Source organism: Trichosurus vulpecula, chromosome 5 (assembly GCF_011100635.1).
Source record: "Trichosurus vulpecula isolate mTriVul1 chromosome 5, mTriVul1.pri, whole genome shotgun sequence".
Taxonomy (NCBI): domain Eukaryota; kingdom Metazoa; phylum Chordata; class Mammalia; order Diprotodontia; family Phalangeridae; genus Trichosurus; species Trichosurus vulpecula.
Window position 1 is genome coordinate 155,471,361 of NC_050577.1, and position 24,203 is coordinate 155,495,563.

A 24,203-nucleotide genomic window follows, 5' to 3' on the forward strand; every position below is an offset into this window, starting at 1 on the left:
ACTGTATAATGGCACCTAATGGAAGCAATGTATAGATCCAGAACTTACTAGTCTAGTGTTTTCAGCTAGTTGAATGTCTTACTGCTTCAACTTAGGCCACTAAACCTCCATCGAGCTGCAATATGATTTGCTTATTCCTTTATTCATTCTGGTCCCTGCTCTTTCTCTTATATATTTTGCTTTGTGTCATTTGGCTTCACTTTTTGAACCATCATTTGGCTGCCTCTAGAGATTCCCTTCCCCCCTCTAAAATGCTACAGAGCTTGCTGAATGAGATCCAAGGCCATCAAAAAGAGTGGCCTAGCAACTCTTATAGGGAAACAAATCAACATATTAACAAATAAGTAAGTGAAGAAGGTCCGTTCTTTGGATTAGGAGACACAGTCAAATGGACAGTCCATTAAGTTTATCCATTAACACATATATCTTGGACACATATTAAAGCTGGCCTTAACATTGGATAGGAAGATGAGAATGAGCTAAATTGTTTATAGGAAATCGTTCAGCACTGCGCTCTCTGACAAAAACAAACATATTTAATACCAATGTTTTTCCAGTGATGCTATGTGGCTTCAAACCACAATTTCCAAAGAATTTAATTTCAGGTAACCTAAAGGGCAATAAAGACAGATGGTAGGCGTAAGTTGTCTGCAGCATATTACCAATGAAGACTTGTGCTCAAGAAGAAAGATTAAAGGGTAATCCAGTAATTACATAATTTCGAGAGGAGGAAGTGAGAACAATGGATAACAGGTGGGCAGATCAAGTCCCCTCTTGGTACTCGTGGAATGTAAAGCAATCTGGAGAAAGGCCTCTCTTGTTAAGTAGGATGAGAAAAAATTACATAGAATGAAATGGCCTAGACGAGTTGAAATCTTCACTGTGGAGGAACTACTCATATCGATGAATTCATGGATTCCTCAAACTACTATCAACTCCATCTGTAGATGACTATATTCCACTTTTATAAAAATGGTCCCATCAGAATATATCATTGAGACATAGAATAATAGAGCTGGAAGAGACTTTAGAGATAAATTGATCTCCCTTATTTTAAAGATTAATAAACTGAGCAACAGTGAGATTGAGCAAATTGATGACAGAGACAGAAGTAGAATTCTAATTCAGTGTTCTTTCCAATATGCCTCTCTCTCTCTCTCTCTCTCTCTCTCTCTCTCTCTCTCTCTCTCTCTCTCTCTCTCTCGTTATTTGATTAACCAGAACATCAAAGACGACGCCAAATATTAGAATTTACTTTAAAAAAAACTTCCAGCAATTGCTCAAAAGACTGGTGTGTTGCCAAATTTGGTTAAAAAAAAAGATAGAAATGAGACAGGGGTGGGGTAGAGGAGTGCCTGCCAATTCTCTATTTAGAACCCTGTGGTCTGATTTCTGAGTTAAATGAGTCAGTTGTAAGTAGTGAGCTAACATAATTTTGAGCCCTGTTAATTAGTGTATTACTTATGAGACTAGCAGTTACTGTTCCTGCTAATAATAATGGCATATTATAATAATACTTCACTCTTCCAGATTCTTCCAAGGAACTCTATGTAAGTCCTCCCTCCCTCCTCCCCTTTCAGCTTTGCCATTTTATAAGTGGGATTTTAAAATGACATTGAAACACAGCTTTAAGTTCTAAAAACATATCCATTTGTTTCATAGCACCTTTCTTTTAAGACATTTACAATGTGGTCTGAAAGATAGAAGGCAAAAGTCTACCTTTTTCAATAAACAAATGGAGAGCAATCATATGAATCATAAATGCCTGACAAAAAAATTGCCATGATATGCAATTGTTTGTGTTCTCTATGAAGAGGCTAACTTAAAAATAGCATCCATCAGCTGCTTCAATCCTTGTTAATTCCCTTCTATCAGCGCCCATCAGCTAATCCCTGTTCCTCACCTTTGATTGTAAGTACCATGAAACATTTATATCATCTAGGACTTGTCTCTGAAGTGCATACAATTCACAGAATAGCAGTAGATATGCTTAGGAAATGAGTTGTGCACCAAAACAGTTATTTAATTATATTCTGGGTTAAAATCAAAGGTTTCCAATGAGTAACTATTATTTTCCATTATTTACAGGTTCTAGTTTATATAGTTTAATCTTCATTAAAAGAACAGCTAAGTGGCACACTGGATAGAGTTTTAGAGTCAGAAAGACTCATCTTCCTGAGTTCAAATCTGATCTCAGATACTTACTAGCTGTGTGAGCTCAGAGAAGTCACTCAGTTTCCTCACTGACTATGCAGATCACAAGCTAACTACACATTTCTCATGTTATAACTCTTTCACCTATACCCGTCTATAAATTTTCCAAACAAAATCACAGAACCAGAGAAATATACTCAACAGACACTTTTAAATAGAATCCTCATGATTAATATTTTCTACATCACTTTCTTAAGGCTACAGCCCTATACAATCAACAAAACAATAGGTCAAGCTCTGATTTGGTGCATTTTCTAATTTCTGATGGCTCACACTGAAAATTTAGCAGTTGGCTCTCTTGGGCCTCTATCAGATGGTTCCAGTAGACCCCTGTGACACAACATTCAGGAGGGCTACCTCTAAGCCCCCTAATATTACCAGAGCAATATTCAGGCTTTACATCTATTCCTCTTGATGCTTCACTGCTCCCCCAACTTTTGCACTCATGAGTCTCTTTGTTAAGGTTTACCATACAATTTCTTGCTCACAGTTGGTCAACAACAATGTGACATAGTCTATTTAAGCCTGCCAGGCAACCATCTATCCATTGCCATTTGTGTAACCCTCAGTTTTGATTCTTGGAGCTTATGATATTTCATGATTCATAGGCTGAGCCACATAGCTTCACCAGATGTATAGTGGTGTTAAAAATAATGAGCATATTTTCAGAGTAATGGAGACAGTCTTATGATCCAAATGGAAGATGGTTTTCCTAGAGATGGTGAGGTTGTTGAGATATTCTCATTTGTGGATGATAGTGCACCGATCTCACAAAGCCCTAGAACATTGCGGAGCTTTCTCACTGAGAGGCACAATTTTTCAAAAGGGATTGACCAAGGAGTCTATGCAGAAAAAAACCAAAGCATATGGATTAAAAATGTCTCCCATCCTGGTTCTGACTCATGGATGAATGGCTAATTCATTAAATTAGTGTATTAGCATATCTATCTATACCTGTATCTCTAAGTATAATTATATATTATATATATATATATATAATCTCTATCTAGAAATCTATCATGTAATCTGGAAGACACTGCAAATGCACAGTGAACTGGGTTCAACACTGACTAGGAGGAAGATAATATTTCATTTGATAAATTGTTCATTTTTTTAAATTAGATTTTTTATTTTTAGTTTACAACACATAGTTCTACATGTTCTTGAGTTTCAAATTTTCTTCCTTCCCTCCCCTCCTCCCTCCCCCTGAAGGCAGCATAGATTCTATATGTACCTTTGCATTAAACTTATTTACACAATAGTCAAGTTGCAAAGAAGAATTAAGACCAATGGAATGAATCATGAGGGAGAAAACCAAAAAAAAGAAGAGAAAAAAAGAGAGCAAATAGTTTGCCTCAATCTGCATTCATACTCCACAGTTCTTTCTCTGGGTGTAGCCCACTTTTTCCATCATGAGTCCTTTGGAGTTGTCTTTGAGCTTTGTATTGCTGAGGAGAGCGAAGTCTATCAAAGTTGGTGCTCACTGAATCAATGTTTCTGTGGTTGTGTACTGGTTCTGCTCCTCTCACTCAGTGTCATATCATGTAGTCCTTTCCAGGTTATTACGAAGTCTGTATCGTCCCCATTTCTTATAGCACAATATTATTCCATTACATTCATATACCAAAACTTTTTCGGCCATTTCCCAATTGATGGGCATCCCCTTGATTTCCAATCCTTTGCTACCACAAAAAGAGCTGCTATAAATATTTTTGTACATACAGGTCCCTTTCCCTCTTGTGTGATCTCTTTGGGATATAGCCCTAGGAGTGGTATTGGTGGGTCAAAGGGCATGCACATTTTCATTGCCCTTTGGGTATAGTTCCAAATTGCTCTCCAAAATGGCTGGATTTGTTCACAACTCTACCAACAACATATTAATGTTGCAATTTTCCCACATTCTCTCCAGCATTTATCATTTTCCTGTTCTGTCATGTTAGCCAATTTGACAGGAGAGATGTGGTACCTGAGTTGTTTTCATTTGCATTTCTATAATCAATAATGATTTAGAGCATTTTTTCATATGCCTATAGATATCTTTAATTTCGTCCTCTGAAGACTGCCTGTTCATATCTTTTGACCATTTCTCAATTGGGGAATGACTTGTATTCTTATAAATTTGGATCAGTTTCCTGTATACTTTAGAAATGGGGTCTTTATCAGAGATACTGGTTGTAAAGATTTTCTCCCGATTTTCTGCTTCCCTCCTAATCTTTGTTGCATTGGCTTTGTTTATACAAAAACTTTTCAGTTTAACATAATCAAAATTCTCCATTTTGCATTTTGTAATGCTCTCTATCTCTTGTTGGGTCATGAATTCTTCCCTTTCCCTTAGAACTGATAGGTAAACTATTCCCTGCTCTCCCAAATTGCTTATAGTATCAGCCTTTATTTCTAAATCATGAACCCATTTTGACTTTATTTTTGTATATGGTGTAAGATATTGATCTGTGCCCAGTTTCTGCCATACCATTTCCCAATTTTCCTAGCAGTTTTTGTGAAATAGTGAATTCTTAGCCCAGAAGCTGGATTCTTTGGGTTTATCAAAGAGTAGATTGCTATAGTCATTGACTTCTTTGTCTTGTGTACCTAACCTATTCCACTGATCTACCACTCTGTTTCTTAGGCAGTACCAGGTAGCTTTGATAACTGCTGCTTTATAGTACAGTCTGATATCTCATATGGCTAGGCCACCTTCCCTAGAATTTCTTATAATTAATTCCCTTGATATTCTGGACTTGTTCTTCCAGATGAATTTTGTTATTATTTTACCCAGATCTTTAAAATAATTTTTTGATAGTTCAATTGGTATGGCACTGAATAAGTAAGTTAATTTAGGTAAAAGTGTCATTTTTATTGTATTAGCTCAGCCTAACCATGAGCAACTGATGTTATTCTATTTATTAAGATCTGACTTTATTTGTGTGAGAAGTGTTTCATAATTACGTTCATATAGGCCCTGGGTTTGTCTTGGCAGGTAGACTCCCAAATATTTTATAGTGTCTACAGTGACTTTAAATGGAATTTCTTTTTCTATCTCTTGCTGTTGGGGTTTCTTAGTGATGTATAGGAATGCCGTGGATTTATGTGTGTTTATTTTATATCCTGCAACTTTACTAAAGTTTTTTTTTATTATTTCAAGTGGTTTTTTACCTGATTCTTTAGGATTCTCTAAGTAAATTATCATGTCATATGCAAAAAGTGATAATTTAGTCTCTTCTTTGCCTATTCTAATTCCTTCAATTTCTTTTTCTTCTCTTGATGCTAAAGCTAACATTTCTACTACCAAATTGAATAATAGGGATGACAATGGACACCCTTGTTTCACCCCAGATATTTTTGGGAATGGATCTAGCTTACCCCCATTACATATAATGCTTTGTGATGGTTTCGGTAGATGCTACTTACAATTTTCAGGAAGACTCCATTTGTTCCTGTGCTTTATAGTGTTTTTAATAGGAATGGGTGTTGTATTTTGTCAAAAGATTTTCTGCATCTATTGAGACAATCATATGGTTTTTGCTAGTTTTTTTATTGATATGATTAATTATGCTGGTAGTTTTCCTAATATTAAACCAGCCTGGCATTCCTGGAATAAATCCTACTTGGTTGTAGTGTATTATTCTCCTGATAAGTTGCTGCAATCTTTTTGGTAATGTTTTATTTAAAATTTTTTGAATCAATATTAATTAGGGAAATTGGTCTATAATTTTCTTTCTCTGTTTTGACTCTTCCTGGTTTAGGTATTAGTACCATATTTGTGTCATAAAAAGAATTTGGTAGGATTTCTTCTTTGCCTATTTTCCCAAATAGTCTATAAAGTATGGGAATTAATTGTTTTTTAAATGTTTGATAGAATTCACATGTAAAACCATCTGACCCTGGAGATTTTTTCCTAGGGAGTTCATTGATGGCTTGCTCAATTTCTTTTTCTGAGATGGGGTTATTTAGAAATTTTACTTCCTCTTCTGTTAACCTGGGCAATTTGTATTTTTGTAAATGTTCATCCATTTCCCTAAGGTTATCAAATTTATGAGCATACAGTTGGCCAAATAATTCCTAATTATTGTCTTAATTTCTTCTTCATTGGAGGTGAATTTACTCTTTTCATTTTTGATACTGGTAATTTTGTTTTATTCTTACTTTTTTAAAATCAAATTGACCAAGGGTTTATCAATTTTATTGTTTTTTTTCATAAAACCAGCTCTTAGTTTTATTTATTAGTTCAATAGTTTTCTTGATTTCAATTTTATTAATCTCTCCTTTGATTTTCAGTATTTCTAATTTGGTATCTAATCGGGGATTTTTAATTTGTTCTCTTTCTAGCTTTTTCAGTTGCATGCCCATTTCATTGATCTCCTTTTTCTCTATTTTATTCACATAAGCATTCAGAAATATAAAACTTCCCCTAAGAACTGCTTTTGTTGCATCCCATAAATTTTGGTATGTTGTGTCATTATTGTCATTCTCTTGAATGAAATTATTAATTTTTTTCTATGATTTGTACTTTGGCCCACTCATTCTTTAGGATTAGATTATTTCATTTCCAATTAATTTTTAGGTTATCTTTCCATGGTCTTTTATTACAAATAATTTTTATTGCATCATGATCTGAGAAGGATGCATTGACTATTTCTGCCTTTCTGCACTGGATTGTGAGGTTTTTATGCCCTACTACACGGTCAATTTTTGGTGCCACGTACCACGGAGAAAAAAAGTATATTCCTTTTTATCTCCATTCAGTTTTCTCCAGAGGTCTATCATATGCCATTTTTCTATAATTCTATTAACCTCCTCAACTTCTTTCTTGTTTATTTTGAGGTTAAATTTATCAAGTTCAGACAGGGGGGGTTGAGGTCCCCCACTAGTATGGTTTTGCTGTCTATTTCTTCCTGTAACTCCCTTAACGTCTCCTCTAAGAATTTGCATGCTGTACCACTTGGTGCATACATGTTGAATAATGATATTGCTTCATTGTTTATGATGCCTTTTAGCAGGATGTAGTGTCCTTCCTTATCTCTTTTAATTAGATCTATCTTTGCTTTTGCTTTGTCTGAGATTAGGATTGCTACTCCTGCCTTTTTTACTTTAGCTGAAGCACAATATATTCTACTCCAGCCTTTTATTTTTACCCTGTGTGTATCTCCCTGTTTCAAATGTGTTTCTTGTAAACAACATATTGTAGGATTATGGTTTTTAATCCTTTCAGCTGTCCACCTCCATTTTATGGGAGAGTTTATCCCATTCACATTCACAGTTATGATTGCTATCTGTGTCTTTTTCTCCATCCTATTTCCCCCACACTCCCATTTATGCTTTTATTTCTCCCTTCTCCCTTCCACTCCTCAAAAGAGTTTTGCTTTTGACCACCACCTTCCTCAATTTACCCTCCCTCTTGATTCCCCTCCCTTATCTTACCCTTTTCCCTTTGCTACTTCTTCCCTCCCTTCTGACCACCCTCCCTTTTCTTTCCCCTTTCCCCTCCTACTGCCTGTAGGACAAGTTTGATTTCTATACTTATCAGAGTATGTTATTCTCTTCTTGAACCAAATCCAATGAGAGTAAAGCTCATATACTACTCTTCCTCCTCCCTTCTTTCCTTTTACTATCATATGTTTTTGTACCTCTTTATGTGTTGTAATTTACCCTTTTCTACTACCTCCTTATGTCTTCTCCCAGAACCCTCCCTTTACATCTCTTAATTATGTTTTTATCGTTATATCAGTTATTTTATACTGACACCTAAGTCTATGTGTATCTCTTTCAATTGTCATAATAACTATAATATTCTCAAGATTGACATATATATGTATATATGTATATATATGCATATATAAAATAATATAATCCTATATAATGATGTAAACAATTTGCCCTTATTAACAAGTTTTGTGGGTTTTCCCCCCTTTTTACCTTTTTATGTCTCTCTTGAGTTTTGTATTTGAAGATCAAATTTTCCATTGAGCTCTGGCCTTTTCATTAGGAAGGTCTGGAAATCCCCTATTTCATTGAGTGTCCATCTCCTTGCCTGAAAAATTATGCTTAATTTTGCTGGGTTGTTAATCTTTGGTTGTAATCCAAGCTCCTTTGCCTTTCAGAATATCATGTTTCAATTTCTCCTGTCATTTAATGTAGAAGCTGAAAGATCCTGTGTGATCCTGACTGTAGTTCCATGATATTTGAATTGTTTCTTTTTGGCTGCTTTCAGTATTTTTACCTTGACTTGATAATTCTGAAATTTGACTATCATATTTCTTGGATTTTTCAATTTGGGATCTCTTTCAGGAGGTGATCAGTGCAGTCTTTCAATGACTATTTTCCCCTCTGCTTTTAGGACCCCTGGATAGTTTTCCTTGATGATTTCTTGGAAGATACTGTTCAGGCTCTTTTTTTTTTTTAAATCATGGCTTTCCAGTAGACCAATAATTCTTAAATTGTCTGTCCTGGATCTATTTTCCAGGTCAGCTGTTTTTCCAATCTTCTATTTTTTCATTCTTTACATTTGGTTTGACTACTTCTTGATGCCTCATAGAGTCATTCGTTTCTACTTACTTAATTCTAACTTTTAATAAATTGCTGTCTTCATTTTGCTTTTGAGTCTCCTTTTACAGCTGGTTGGTTTTACCTTTCAGGGTGTCATTTTCTCTAATTAGATTCTGAATCTCCTTAGCCATTTCCCTGATTTTACTTTTTAAAAAATCTGTTCTCATCAGGGATTTTCCCATTTTTTTCTTTTACCTCCCTAATTTGGTTTTTAAAATCATCCTTTAGCTCTTCCAGGAATGCATTTTGGGCTTGAGTACCCTTTTGAGGTATCAGATGTGAGTATAGTGTCAATGCTGTCCTCTTCCAAATAGGTATTTGCCCCACCCACTCTACTAGTGGCTTCTAACTCAAATCTGCTCAGATTCACTTTTTTAGAGGTATTTAACAGAACTTGTGAGAGCTCCGGTAAGACACTCTTTTCATGCTGCCATCTTGGCCCCACCCCCTCGTTCGTTGTTTTTAATGATCTCAAGCTGTGCCCCTGATGCAAAGACCTTTTTTCATTTTTTTGAAAATTAAAAAAAATCTAAACTTAACAGAACAACGAATAAGAACACTTCCACATTAGCATTAGAACACCAGAGAGAGTTGTACAAGAAACCGTTAATGTATATTTTGTATAACTTGCTTTTCCTTTTAAGTATTTAATAAATTTAACACATCATTTTCAAAGGTGTCCTGTTTGAAAGGTCTGTCCTTTCAACATAAATGTTTTTCTAGAGCTGCTGTGTAACTGAAGATGCTTTTAACTGTGAGGAATCAAAGCAATGTGTTTCCCAAAGGGCAATAGGGCATAAACCCTTGATAGATACAAATAGGTTGGATTATATTTCCAATGATGATGTAGGGTTCAAAAGTTGTGTGGTGAGGAAATATAATAGACTGAGGTATGGACTCTGAGTAAGATCAGTTTATTAACAGTAACACGAATAACTGTCAACAAAATGGGTCACTCTGGCAACCTCAACAAAACCAGTGACCCCAATGAGAAGGGAGGAAGAACCCTGTTTATTTACATGCAAGAAAAGAAGGCAGGGGTCTGGGTGGTTTGGGAACATTACAATTAGCTATACTAGGAAAAGTGGGTTGGCATTCAGGTGTGGCCAATCACATCCCTCTCTGACAATTAAGGAATGTTAATTGTTTTATTGACTCTCTTGTCCTCTTGTCTAGGAGATCAGTACCCCTGGTTTGCACCCTCCTTGGGGGAGATCAAACTTCCCCTAATTGCACAAGGACAGGGAACATATCTTTTGGGGGGTGGCACCAGGTTAAGCCCACTGGGGCTTACACATAACAAGCAAATGTCCCAAGGGTCATTGGAATGAATTACAACAAATTTTCTTTTCAACCTCACCTTTAAACTAACTCACATGGGAAAGTGAGGTGAGTTCAGGCTCATTTTTTATACATACACACCCATACATGCATATATAAATACACATAAGTTATAGTAAATAACTATGTATTATATATATATATATATAAAATTGTGTATAACTCAATTATATAAATCAATACAACATAAAATCAATATGATAGAAACCAGATGTAATTTTTTTCTTTTCACAGTTGTATAAGTGATATTATTAATATTATTCAGTAGATGTATTTTATGAAAATGAGGAAGTGCAGTCATGTTGCAATAGATAAGATTAACGTGGATAGCCTAAATATGGCATTGGTAGCCATGGCACCTAGAAGGTGTCTGATACACATGTATTTCTATTTTTACATATATACATACCTATACACATGTTAAACCAAAATAGATTTATATATTGAACTTGAGTCAATTAGATTATTCTCTTTTTAAGTTCTGAGGATGTGGCTTCATTAGGATTATGTTTTAGCTGAAAATCAACTTTTCAAAGAACCTTGAACAAAAGCCAAGATACAAAAGCCTTTAGCATCATGTAATTTAAGATAATAAATTAAGATTTAAATTTGCATTCCCTCATTTAAAGATGCTTTCCCTTAAAATAAAGCAAACAAACTGTGGTATCAGCAATGTGAACATGTGGTTGTAACATGCAAAAATTGCTTTGTTTCCAAAAGGGATAGACTCTATCAGAGGAAGACTTCATTTTTCTAACCTGCTCCTGACTTCTTGAAGTTTTTTTTAGTACAGTCTGGTTTTCCTTGTTTCCTTATGTATGAAATGAAAATCACAACATGTTAAACTCCTAATTTTTGTCCCCTGGATCTCACCCAATAGAAATTTACTTTTGAAGCCCCATTAACTTTTGAGAATTGTACTTTTTATTGACTTTCAGATGCCATAAGAGGCAATGTACCATAGTGGAAAGATAATCAAAACTAATATAGTAGGACCTAGATTCAAGTCCTATCTTTAATAAATTTTGGCTGGGAGACCCTGGGTAAGTCCCTTGACTTCTCAGTATTCTAGGCAGTTCTCTAAGATTATAAGTTGCCAAAAAACTGCTGAGCTGTATCGATTAAGGGAATTTGCTTGCCTTGGGGCTCTTTATGCCAATAAAACCATAACTCTACTCCCTTACTCATAATGCTCCCTGATGCTAAACAGAAGACAGTTTAAAGCAAAATGTTTAATTCATTCAACATAAGAAGTGATGGAGTAGAGAGCAGGAAAGAGTTATGAGTAAGGACACCAAATGGGAAGCTAAATAACTTTCTTTCCCCTTCAGAATCAGTTGCACAGGGTGGCTTTCTTCTCTTATATAAAATGTTGTAAATTCTGAACATTTTATACAAATGGATTTATATGAAATACAAAACTTTATTCCCTGCCCATCCCCCACCCATTGATAAGGCAAATATTGTAATATCAATTATACATGTGAAATAAAATTGCAAAAAAAAGAAGCAAGACAAATAAAAGTAAAAAAAAAACACCGAGACTTAATCAGCTCTCTTTCTGCGGGTGGATAGAATTGTCTTGAATCATTTTATTGATCAGAGTGGCTAAGTTTTTCATAGTTGATCATTGTTACAATAATGCTGTTACTATAGAAAATGTTCTCCCAGTTTTTTTCATTTCACTTTGTATCAGTTCACTTAAATCTTCTCAGATTTTTGGGGAAACCATTGTTTACATTATTTGTAATGGATTTTTACTCCATTTTCATGCTTAAAATACAGACCTCTCAAGGTGGCTCCTCTATTCAAAACTTCTTAGTAGCTGACTATTATCTCCAGGATAAAATACCACACCTTCAATCTTACATTCAAGGCCCTCCAGAATTTGACTTTCCAGGATTATTTCATCTTAACTCTCCTTCAAGCACTCTTTATCCAGTCAAATTGACTTATTTTCTCTTCCCTATTAAAAAAAATTCGTCTTTCTTCCAGACCTTTGTACCCAAATCTGAAAAGCACTGTCTCCTTACCTCTACCTGTTAGAATCCCTTGTATCCTTTAAAGCACAGATCAAGTCTCCATTCATAGATGAAGTCTTTCTTTTTGTTAGATTTTTCTCCCCCTTGAAACCACTTTGTATTATTTTGTGTATTTTTAATATTGACTTATCTATGAATATATTGTCTTGCTCTGTTGAGTGTAAGCTCCTTGAGATCAGGAACTATTTCTTTTTTGTCTTTGAATTCCCAGCACCTAGCAGAGGTACTTACTAAAAATTTGCTTTTATTGAATTGAAAGTATAATTGAATCCTGTCTCTTACTCTGTTCAACTAAGTCCTCTGTTAATATAACAGCATCTTTCAGCTTTTCACATATTAGGGTAAAAGGATAATCATTTAGCCCAATGACTAGAAACACTGTGGGCACTCAATGAGTATTTATTAATTTGACTTCACCACTGGGATGGACGGGCTTGTCTTTGATTACTTTCACAGTTGATAAAACATTTTTGAGGTGTTGAGAAAATCTAACAACTTTGTACACATGGTAGTTCTTTTAATTCCAGGCAGCTGACTGTGCACCGGGCCTGGAATCAGGAAAATTTGACTAAACCTATCCTCAGCCACTGCCTTGCTGTGTGATAGTGGACAGGTCACTTAACCATTTTTTTGCCTCAGTTTCTTCAACTATAAAATTGGGATGATAACAGCAGCTATTTTCACAGGGGTGTTGTGAGGATCAAATGAGATATTTGCCAAGAGCTTAGCATAATGCTTGGCACTTGGTATTCATGTAATAAATGCTTTTTTTTCTTTACCCCCCTCCCACTCAGGCAGATGATGTAGATTTATGTGATATACAGTTCAAATATTCAGAGCTCTCTAGCAATGACAAATATCCTGATTGGCTAAGTGTGAAACCAGCACCCAGGGTCCAAATTGGCATGGGGGTGTTCTAGTGGATCTATAGGGCTCGAAAAATCATGCAGGGTGCTCATAGTCTAGGAGAAAATAATGCAGGTGAACACATCCCTAGAGAATTGTTATTCAAAGATTAGGTTAGAAAGCTTTGGTGCCACCCAGTCTAGGTAGTTTTTTTTTCTTTATTACACAGATGAAATCAAATTGTTCTGGTATATTATATCTTATTTTGTACATTTTCTTCTGCCATGTAAATAAATTCTAAAAATATAATTGCTTCGGAAAGAAAGGAGGAAATAGATGCCTGAATAAATTATCTAGTTATCGTGACAAGAAATAAAAGATAGAGGGTAGCTCCTTCCTTTGAAAGAGTATTGACACAGCTATCATGAGATCTAACCTCTACTGTTCTTTAATCATGACACCCAATCTCTACTTCTACAATAATATCTGCCATTAATAAGCTCTATGGTCATGCGCGAGGCAATTTTCCTTTCTGGGGTTTAGTTCTCTCATCTATAAAATGATCTCTTTCACCTCTGAGCTTATGTTTCTAGAATTATAGTTTTGGAAAAAATTTGGATTTGGGTCTGAATCCTGAAAGCCTACAAGGTCAGGACTAAGAAAACAGGTGCTCAGAGGCTCAAGTTGTGTTTGAGAGCTGACTTGACATACATATATGCACAGCTCTTTAATATTTACAAAGTGCTTTATATACATTGTCAAATTACATTCACAAAACAAACCTGCAAGGTGGGCTACTATGGGTTTTATGGTCACAATTTTATGGGAAACCATGGTCCGTAGATGTAAAGTAACTTGCCCATAGCTAAAAAGTATTTGAGGCAGGATTCCAACCTAAATCTCACTTGACTCAAAGTACAGCACTTTTTTCTACTACTAAGCTTAGAAATATTGAAAGAACAAAGGCCTGAGGTCAAGGACAAGTCCTCTGGATCATTTAAAAGGAAGAGCTAGAATCCCTAAGAAACTGATGAAGATCGTCAAAGCATGAGCGTCAGAGCTAAATCCTCTGTAAATAGCATCTAGTATGTGCCACTGAAATATGTAATGAGTAAAGTGAAAATCTTGTTGCTACAGTAATGATTATTTTCCATTACGGTTTTAAAAATTCATGCCTCCCTCCCATCAAAAAATATTCATGCTTAAGCTTTCGAATACATGAGCATCCATCTGTCCATCCATCCATATACAATACATACATGTTATACATAGTATATACATTATAAATGCATTATATGTACTGTATATGTTTCTATGTATATGTATACATGCATATATACATATCTATCTACCTATATCTATATCTATTTATCTATACATATAAACTGTGGGTAAAAAAATATGGTGAACTAGATTCTAACACAAGGAAGCAAATTTTATCTCATTAGTGTCCTTGAAACTTACTGAGATAAAATTCTAAATTATGATTAATATAAGGAAGGAATTCTTAAAATTTAAAACTATCCAAAATGGAATAGGTTGTTTCAGGTGGTCACAGGGGCATATGTATTGGGCTGGAAAGAAACCTTAGAGGCCATTTAGTCCAACCCTCCCACTTTTCAGATTGAGGACCTTGTAAAAAGATGGCACTTAGAAGAAGAAAGAATTATGTTAATTAGTTATGGGTTATTCTGTATCTCTTTCTCTCTTTTTGTTCTTTTGTATTTTTCAGTGGCAATAATAATAAGGCTATTAACAAAAACTACCCTGTGCTCTGTATGCATGTTTACCTTGAGTTCATATACTGGATCTGGGGAACCTTTTACCAATAAATATAGAGAATTATACATGAGTTTCATTCTGAAATTTCTCAAAAGAAAGTGTTTATGAAAGCTATATGAGCCAAAGATGTATGACGTTGAGGAGAGATCCTGAGAATTACCTCAATCTGTGTAAATTCAAAGCTAAGGTTACCAGGCAATGGTTGACATTTATATGAGGAAATCCAGTAACCTACAGGAAGAAACATCATAAGGGTATTTGAGTAGAGATCTTTGGAGCTAAAAATAGAAGTTTATTGCTTTTGGGCTCATAATACAAATAACCTAGGTAGTGAAAGGTATTCAGTTAAGAAGTTTAGGAAGCAGGTCTTAATCTTGACATAGAAGCATGGTATTCTATTGTTGGGGCACTTTAATTCTCCAGATATCTTGTAGAGAAACTGTTAAAATTTGTGCCCTGACTAAATGATAATTTTATCCTTTAAAAGGTGAAAAAAGGAACAAGGAGTTTTCTATTCTTGACCTGATTCTGACAAACAAGAAAGAACTGACTCCTGACATATAAAAAAGAAGATTCATAGGGGCAAGTGAGCATTCCATCATAGGATTCTTAAGTGAGAAGTAAAGAAAGTAATGACAAGTTGCTAGATTTTTGTGGAGCAAATTGAAAATGGTTCCTAGGAAGGATAGAATCCAGTCACCTACTTTGCTGGAAAAGTCAGTTCAAGATGTATTCTTGAAAAGGAAATTCTGAGAATGCCTGAAGAAATTATTCTGGTGAATGCATTCTGAAAAGGAAAGTCTGCTGAAGAGCCAGATGTGCACATAGAAGCACAGGGAAATTGTGGATGAACTTACCTTTTAAAAAGACATGTAAAGAAGATGGAAACAGGTTTAAATAACTGAGGATAAATAATAAAAAGTTGAATAATAATTATATAAAGAGCAGTAAAATAATGCAAGCCTTAAATGAACTAAGGCTGATGAAGAAAGCGAATAACGAAAAAGGTGGGTTTATTTTTGTTTTTTGTTTTTGGTACAGGCAAGAGGAAGGTCAAGTAGAGTTCAGGGCCACTGCTCTGGGCGGGGTGCTGATGATAGACAACTATCATAAGACTGAACTACTCCACTCTCATTTTGCTTTAGACATTTTGAGGGAGGATACATCAAATATGGTAAGCAAGGAGTGCAAATCCAAGATAAGTGAGAATGCAGTCTGGCATCATCTAGCTGTTCTCTCTAAGTTCAAGTCACAAAGCTTGGATGAAATAGATGTTAGAGTCCTAAAGAATTAGCTTATATAATTTCTAAACTGTTCCAATAATATTTGAAAGGCCTTTTAGGGGATGGGAAAGTTCCTACAAGAATGGAGAGGGGCAAATGTTATCCCAAGTTTTAATGAAAGGAAGAAAGTAGAATGTAGAAACTATAGACCAGTGAATGACCTTGATAAAATTCCTGCCAAAATTCTAGACTATCTCATTAAAGGGATTGTTTGCGAGCATTTAGAAAGGGAAAGCACATAGAATTGTCACTGAAGGACTAAAAGTCTGCATGGCTTCATTAGAAACATGCTTGTTTAACCTTTCTTCCACTTTCACCAGGATACTATAATTAGACTGGTATATCAAGAGAATGCTGTAGGGCAGCTAGAGTCAGGAGGACCTGAGTTCAAATGCGGCCTCAGACACTTGACAAACTTACTAGCTGTGCGACCTTGGGAAAGTCACTTAACCCCAATTGCCCTGCCTTTCCCCCCACCTCCAAAAAAAATTAATAAAAAAGAGAATGCTGTAGACATAACAGACTTAAGTTCAGGCAAAATAATTGGCAAAGTCTTCCATGCTAAATTTGTGAATGAAATAGAGTAATATGGATAAGGTAATAGTACAGGTAGGTGGTTTGGGAACTGTTTGAAACACGAGACACAAAGAGCCAATGGTTTTATGTCAGTGTAGAAGGGTATCTGAAGGACTCTGAAACTGTACAATTCAATTTCTTCCTATACAGTTCAACGTCATTATTGACTTGGATCAAGTCAGGGATGATATGATTATCACATTTGCATGTGATACAAATAAAATGTCATGTAACAAATGTTGAAAATTAGTGCAGATCCAAAAACAATCTCAACAGGCCAAAATAATGAACCAAACTGAAGACGATGAATTTTAATAAGAATGTGTATGTGTGGGTATGGGTGCGTATAGTGTGGGTATATATATCTATATCTAAATCTGTCTATATGTGTATACACACACACACAGAAAGAGAGAGGGAGAGAGAGAGTATGTGTGGATATATATGTGTATGTAGATAAATATATATTTGTGTCTAATAGTATAGATACATACACATATGTAATGTGGATATATACACACATATGTGCATATATATATACACACATATATATACACACGTGTGTATACATACCCTACCCTATACATATATACATACATCTATGCACATCTAGTATGCATGTGGACATATATGAGCATATGTGTATATAGAGAGGATATATGCAGATATACATATATTATGTTTGTATATCTATATATACATACTATACACACCCACACATATGTATATATCCCTACTAACCTGTCATATATCTCTATTGTCCTTTATACAATGTGTACACATAAATGTAAATATGCACACATACATGTTTATGTATCAACTTCACAAACACACATTTGTTGTATATATGTATATATGTACTATGGTGTGTGTATACACGTGTGTTTATTTGTGATGTTGATTTGGAGCTCAAAAGTAGAAACGTGTATTTATGTATGCATGTATATATTGTAGTACATATATCTACATTTGAGTCCTCAGAATCAGGTTCACAAATATAATATGGGGAAAGTGCTGTTAGCATTTTTCCTGCAAAAAAGATCCGGACAGTTATAGTGGAGTAAAAGCTCCATAGGAATCAGTAGTTTGACATGGCAGTGAAAACACGTATGCTTCATTATGAGATGCGTGGTGTCATAATCAGAGAGGTTTAACTATATTCTGTCCTAGTCCTGCCTCACCTGAAGTACTTTTCGGAGCATGGGACCACACATTTTAGAAAGCACTTAGGCGAGCAGGGTTATTTCTATAAGAGAGTAACCAGGATGGGTAAGAGAATTGGAGAACATTTCATGTGAAGTTCGGTTAAAAGTATAGAGCCTTTTTTTGAGGAGAAAAGACTTAGAGGACCATTATACCTGTCATCAAACGTGCAAAGGACTGCCATGTAGAAATGATCAGACTTGATCCATGTGAATTAGAAGTAGGTGGAAGTTGCATAGAGGTAGATTTAAAGTCGATATAAGGAAAATATTTCTAATGATTAAGGCTATCAAAAAATAGAATGGGCTGCCTTTGTAGGTAATGGCTTATCCTTGTAGGATTATATATTGTAGAAAGGATTCTTGATATAGTGTGGTTTGCACTTACTGGTTGCTAGTTTATAGGTTTCATGGGTCTGTGAATTAGATAAATTTCTCTATAGAGTAAAATTCTTCTCAATTTAAAATGAGGAACTCAGACAAGATAACCTCTAGTTTCCCTTCTAGTTCTAGATCTTTTGATCCTAAAACTAATACCCCCATTAAAGGAAGAAATAGTCTTCTTGTACTCTGTAATGGACGAAATGCATATTTTGTCAACTTCTGTGTGATACGTTTTAGGAAGGACATTGAGGAATTAGAATGGGAGAAGGCAACAGGAAGATGAACAAGGACAGTTCACACTATTAGAGGAATGATATCTGATAGCACCACTGGACTCTAGCCTATCAAGAGATTGTGAAGAGACAAATTAAATACCACCTTAAAATATTTGAAAAGTTGCCAAGTAAAAGGGGTATCCCTATCTTGCATGACTTCAACAGGTAGAATGACTACCAAACAATTATTCAATTACTAGACCACTCCTGCAATGGAATGAACTATCTTGTAAGAGGGTGAGCTCCTTGTCTTTGTATTGATTGGGATCCTTGAAGGTCTTTCTCACATCTGATGTTCTAAAATTTTATAATTATTTAGCATTTTTGTATTACTGCTTTCTTCTATAAATGTGTAAAATCTTCCAGTTTTCACTATCCTGTTTTTAAGTCCTGACTATCAATATTTTTTAATGTTTTCAAGTTTTCACTATCCTGTTTTAATGTCCTATCAAGATTAGTTCAGGAGAAAAATGGAGTTCTTCAGTAGGTGGATACACAATTTGTGAAATAGTCCTTTTATTTATTGTGGAATAAGGACACTTTTTGGCACTATTCAATGTATGACATTTCTTAAGTGCAGCAAATTAATGAGGCACATTTAATATGCTCACCTGATCCAGTCCCCAAGGGTAAGAGGCTGAGGAACCTGTTTCTGGAAAGGTTTGATAATGGTTAAATTAAATGCTTTGCTACCCAATTTAGGGCATGTACAGTATATTCAGAAATTGGTTCCATTCCATTAACTACACGATGAAGAGATAATTTTTGATTGACTACATAGATAAAGATGGGAGACATTCAAAAGGCACTCATTAGCCAAAGCAAAGGTTTGCCCTCATTCTTGCTTAAGTATATTACTGTGAAGAGGCAAGAAATACTATATACCCTTAGTGGGGACAGAGACCTCAGGTCTTTATCACCCCACCTAAGTTGCTATAATGAGAGCTATGAATGCATGACTGCTGTTGCTTCTATACCTCTTGTGTCAATTCTGTCTTGTTTTTAGGTAAAGCAAATTAGAGATGTCTATGGCTTTGTTAGCTTTAAAAAAGGTCAGGTGAGCAAGCCATCAGAAGTCCAGGCACTGGTATCCATGCTGTGATTTGCCAGAAGCCAGAAGGGGAAGGAACAACTTGCCTGAACCACCTCAACAATAAGAAAGATGTAGATTCAACTATTCACCAGCCATGATACATTTGGAAGCGAACCTAGTAGGGAAAATTCATAGTTACAGGGCACAGTGCATAGAGCACTGGACCTAGAGTCAGGAAGACCTGCATTCAGATATGACCTCAAACACTTACTAACTGTGTGATCCTGGACAAGTCACTTAACCTCTGTTTGCCTCAATTTCTTTATCGGTAAAATGGGAGAAATAGTAGCACCTATGTTCTAGGGTTGTTGTGAGGATGAAAATGAGGATAATAACTTTGGATCATCATCCAAATCCTGTTCCCCAACCCCTATCACCTGATTCCTCATTCCTATTCTCTTCAACCTTCTCCCCACCCTCTCCCAGTTTCAATCTAATTCCACCCATGCTTTCCACTGTAACCTCTGGAATGCTTGTTCCAAAGGCAAAACACTTCCCTTCATCTTAAATATTTTCTTCTCCAACTCCTTCCGTCTTTTTGTTTGCATGTTGTCTCTCCTATTAGATTGTAAACTCCTTGAGGGCAAGGACTGTCTTTCACCCTTTTTTCCTAACCACGATGCTTTAGCACACTGACTGGTACAAAGTAGGTGCTTAATAAGTGGTAGTTGTTATTTATTACTATGATGATGATGGTGGTAGTGATGATGATGACAACAAAACTATTAAATTTGAGCCCACTTTTTCCAGAGACTGAGATGGTGTAGGGGGGGCATGTACTCTTGGGCACTGGGGAAAATATTTATATTTCTGTTCTTGCTATTTATATTTTGCATTAAATACTGCTTTATAAAAGCTAATTGATATTAATAGGTTATATAGAACTGGGTGTTTATCACTGATAGCTATAGAGGGAAGAATTCACTGGAATGAGGGCTTGATCCAAAAGCATTATAAAACATCCCAAACCCACTCAGGTACCACTAGCATCTCAAAGGGTTTCTTTAACTGTTAAGGCTGTGAGATAACGTGTTAATTCTTTCTACAAAGTATACAGATTGAGAAACAGTTTACTGTTTTCCAATTTGAAGATAGTGCAATCATGAAATAACAAGTAAGTGCAGTGCCAAGGAGGTTGAAGGCATACAGGAATCCATTTTATGAAAATGGACTTATTTTGCAAGGAATATTTGGCAGTCTTAAGGAAAGAGGTCAGTATAAGAAGTCAAACAAAATTCTTTTCTCATGAACACTATTTTAGGTTCAAATTCTCCTATCTCAAAAGACACCTTTATTAAAAAGCTTCACAGCATGCAAGATAAAGAAAAGATACAAGAGGGTCTGGAACAAATCTGAATTGCCTTTCCTTCAGGCAATCACATACTGTGAAGGACAAATAGTATACTTAGTAACTGGAGCCAGGTGTCTGATGTACAAATAGGGGTTGGGTTTTTTTCCCCTTTTGACCTTCACATAAATCATTCGTAAAAGGGAATCCAGAACTTTATTAGCTATTTTGAAAGTGAGTCAGTTCCATAATGCAGAGTTTAAGACACATAGCTGAGTGTTCTTCAGAGGAGATAAGAATGATTTATAAATGATTCCATGAGATTTGTGTACCTGTGATCTTTTATGAGTGCTGGTTTGAGTTGAAATCTTTTCTCATTCTGAATAACAATGTCTTGATGTCTAGATTCTTAATTTCTTTAGAATGAATGACTCTAATCACCTCATTTTGCAGGTGAGAAAAATGAGGAATAGAAAGCTGAAGTGACTTGCCCAAGGTCAGAAAGTCAATTGGTGGCAAAAACCAATATTTGTATTAATCTCTTTATTAAGAAATTAAAACTTTGATTTTCTCATGCAAAATATTATGTTTTTTTGTTATCTATATGTTGGGTACACACTGAACAGGAGGAGTAAAAGTAGGGTGAATTGTCTTTGGGAGACTGCCATGTTCTTTTATTAAGCCCATACATTTTCCTTAAGTAAAGTATCATCTTTTTTAACAACAAAATCCTTCTTGGTATTATATGGTTGTAAATTAGTAATGGAATACCATGATCTTTGATGAATTGAAGTTGATGCTCACCCAGAGGGTAATAGAGAGGAACATTGTAGGCATGAAAAGTGTGCATCACAGTATAAATCAGGAGCTATGCAAGAAAGGAGAGGCAAAGAATACTATTAAAATAATATATCGTGGGGGAAAATTGTACTTGTCAGATAGCAAGGTCATCAGATACCTAACAGAAAGCTGATCATCCACTTGGCATTCTCCCCATGTCAAAAGATTTAGATCAGTGGTTCTTAATCTTTTTTATGTCATGGACCCCTTTTACCTAGGGATCCCTTCTCAGGCCTCCATGTTAGCTGCCTGAATTCATAATACAAAGAAATACTATGTTTAGTTATAGGATAGCAAAAATAAAGATATATTTTCCCCTATGCAAGCTCATAGTATCCGTGAAATCTGTCCTCAGACCTGAAGTTGATAATCTCTGATCAAAAGGACCAGTCTAGTCCATTATAAGCATATTCTAAACCTCATTTATCCCTATGCCACAGAGGCTGTTGGAAGTTCTAAAGGATAGCTAACGTGTTGAAGGACATGGACAAGAATTGCTTAGGATGGATGGCAATGGATGGGTTGTGACTTGTATCACTGAAGGAGGTGTGCATATCAATGAAATCATATAGACATTGTATTATTGGACTACCAGGCTAGAAGCAGGATTTGAGTCAGAAAGATCTGGTTTCAAGTTCTCCCTCTTCTATTCACTGTTTAACTGTGAACAAATAATTTCACCTCTTTGTGCTATTGGAAACTATTTTTAGGACTCATGCATATCTTGGTTTTGGAATTTTGATCTATATTGTAAAGGAGTTCCTACACTGGCAAGTGTCCTATGGTGTTGACATAAATCTATCAAAGATTTAGTTTTGGGCTAATTTCTCTCTCCCTTCTTCCCTTTCCTCTTCCTCCTTCCCTATACTGATCATGCCAGAAAGTCTTACAATAAAGTTTTAGGTACAGACTACCTTTGCTTTTCACCCTAGCTAAATACAGAGAAATTAATCAACATTTGTTTGGGCCCTTGGTGATGAATTTTTTGGTTATGTCAACTCAAGGAGCATCCAAAATACAAAGTCACCCCCAGTCTTGTGTGGCTCCCTTCCACTCTTCAGAGAGTGCTCAGAATCACATAATTTTTAGGGAGTTGACAATATTAACTTAGTTGTTATTACTACTGGTGTAGGGAATAAATTGTATCATTAAATAGGGTCATGGTACAGTAGAGAAGAACATTGAATTTGGAGTCAGAGGACTAGGTTCAAATCTTTATTTTGCCACTTATTACATGTGTGAAATTGTATATGCCCCTTTCATCTCTCTGGGCCTCATCTGAAAAAATGAAAGAATAGATTAGATATCTCTTATGTCCTTTCTCTTTCTAAATCTATGATACTATAATCTTTCTGTAAAGGATACCAGAAGTTGAAGGAAGCTGCAGCTGAATGGAAGGATAGGTCATAGAAATATTTCATCTGACACTTAGCCAACTCTTACTGTAGTGCTCATCACTGAGAAGGAAGTTGCAAAGAATAACAAGAAGAAATTATACAAAGAGCTATAAAAAGTACAGGCCAATTAGATCAACACATTTTAAAATAATTTTATCACAATGTTGAGCATATGGGAAAACAGGGAAATATATTGGACAACATGATAAGAAATGAGAGAGGTAAAAGTCTTGCAGGTTAGGGAGAAAGCTTGTATTTATATATTGGGAATGTTGTCTTTTTTTTCTTCAAGAGTCAGGAAGTATTGAACATTAAGAGGATCAAATAGAGAAAGCTTGATTTGCACCAAGATTCAAACCTTGAGTGACCTTAGGAAGTTACTGAACCTCTGGGGTCTTCAGTTTCCTCATTTGTAAAACAAAATGTTGGACTAACTAACTTCTACGTTCCATTCTAATTCTATAAATCTGAATATCGTAAAACTAAATTAATAACTATTTTTAAAAGATGAAAAAATACCTGGTTCTTGATGTGGGTGCCATTTCAGAATTAACTATATATGTATGCACCATAAGAGTACAGTGTGTTAGACCAAGGATCAGATTCATTATCAAATTAAAAAAAATAGTAGAAATGAGAAGATTTCTTTTCACAATTTTTGTTCATCCTACAAAAAAGGGAAATGGATAAAAGAAATGATGTAACAGAAAATATACATATTCAAATTAAATGAGGTGATATTTGTAAAGCGCTCAGATAAGTGATGGCACATAGTGAGTGCTTAACAATGCTTCTTCCTTTTGTCAATAAGGAACTGGCACCATCATCCATATATATTACTGTTGCAACAATTCGGCTAGCAGCTACTGTGGCTGTGTAAAACCAACAACAACCAGCACACAGAATGCTGTAAGCCCAGGTTCTTTTGATCTGCTTTACTAAGGAAAGCAATGTTAAGGGGTTAACAATCTTACTTTAATCCAGCATAAAAATATCATTCACTTAGTTCAGGGGAAAAAGCCAGCACCCTGAACGTCAGAACAAATACAAACAAATTACAAAACTACATTTATGAACAGACCAAATACAGTTGATAG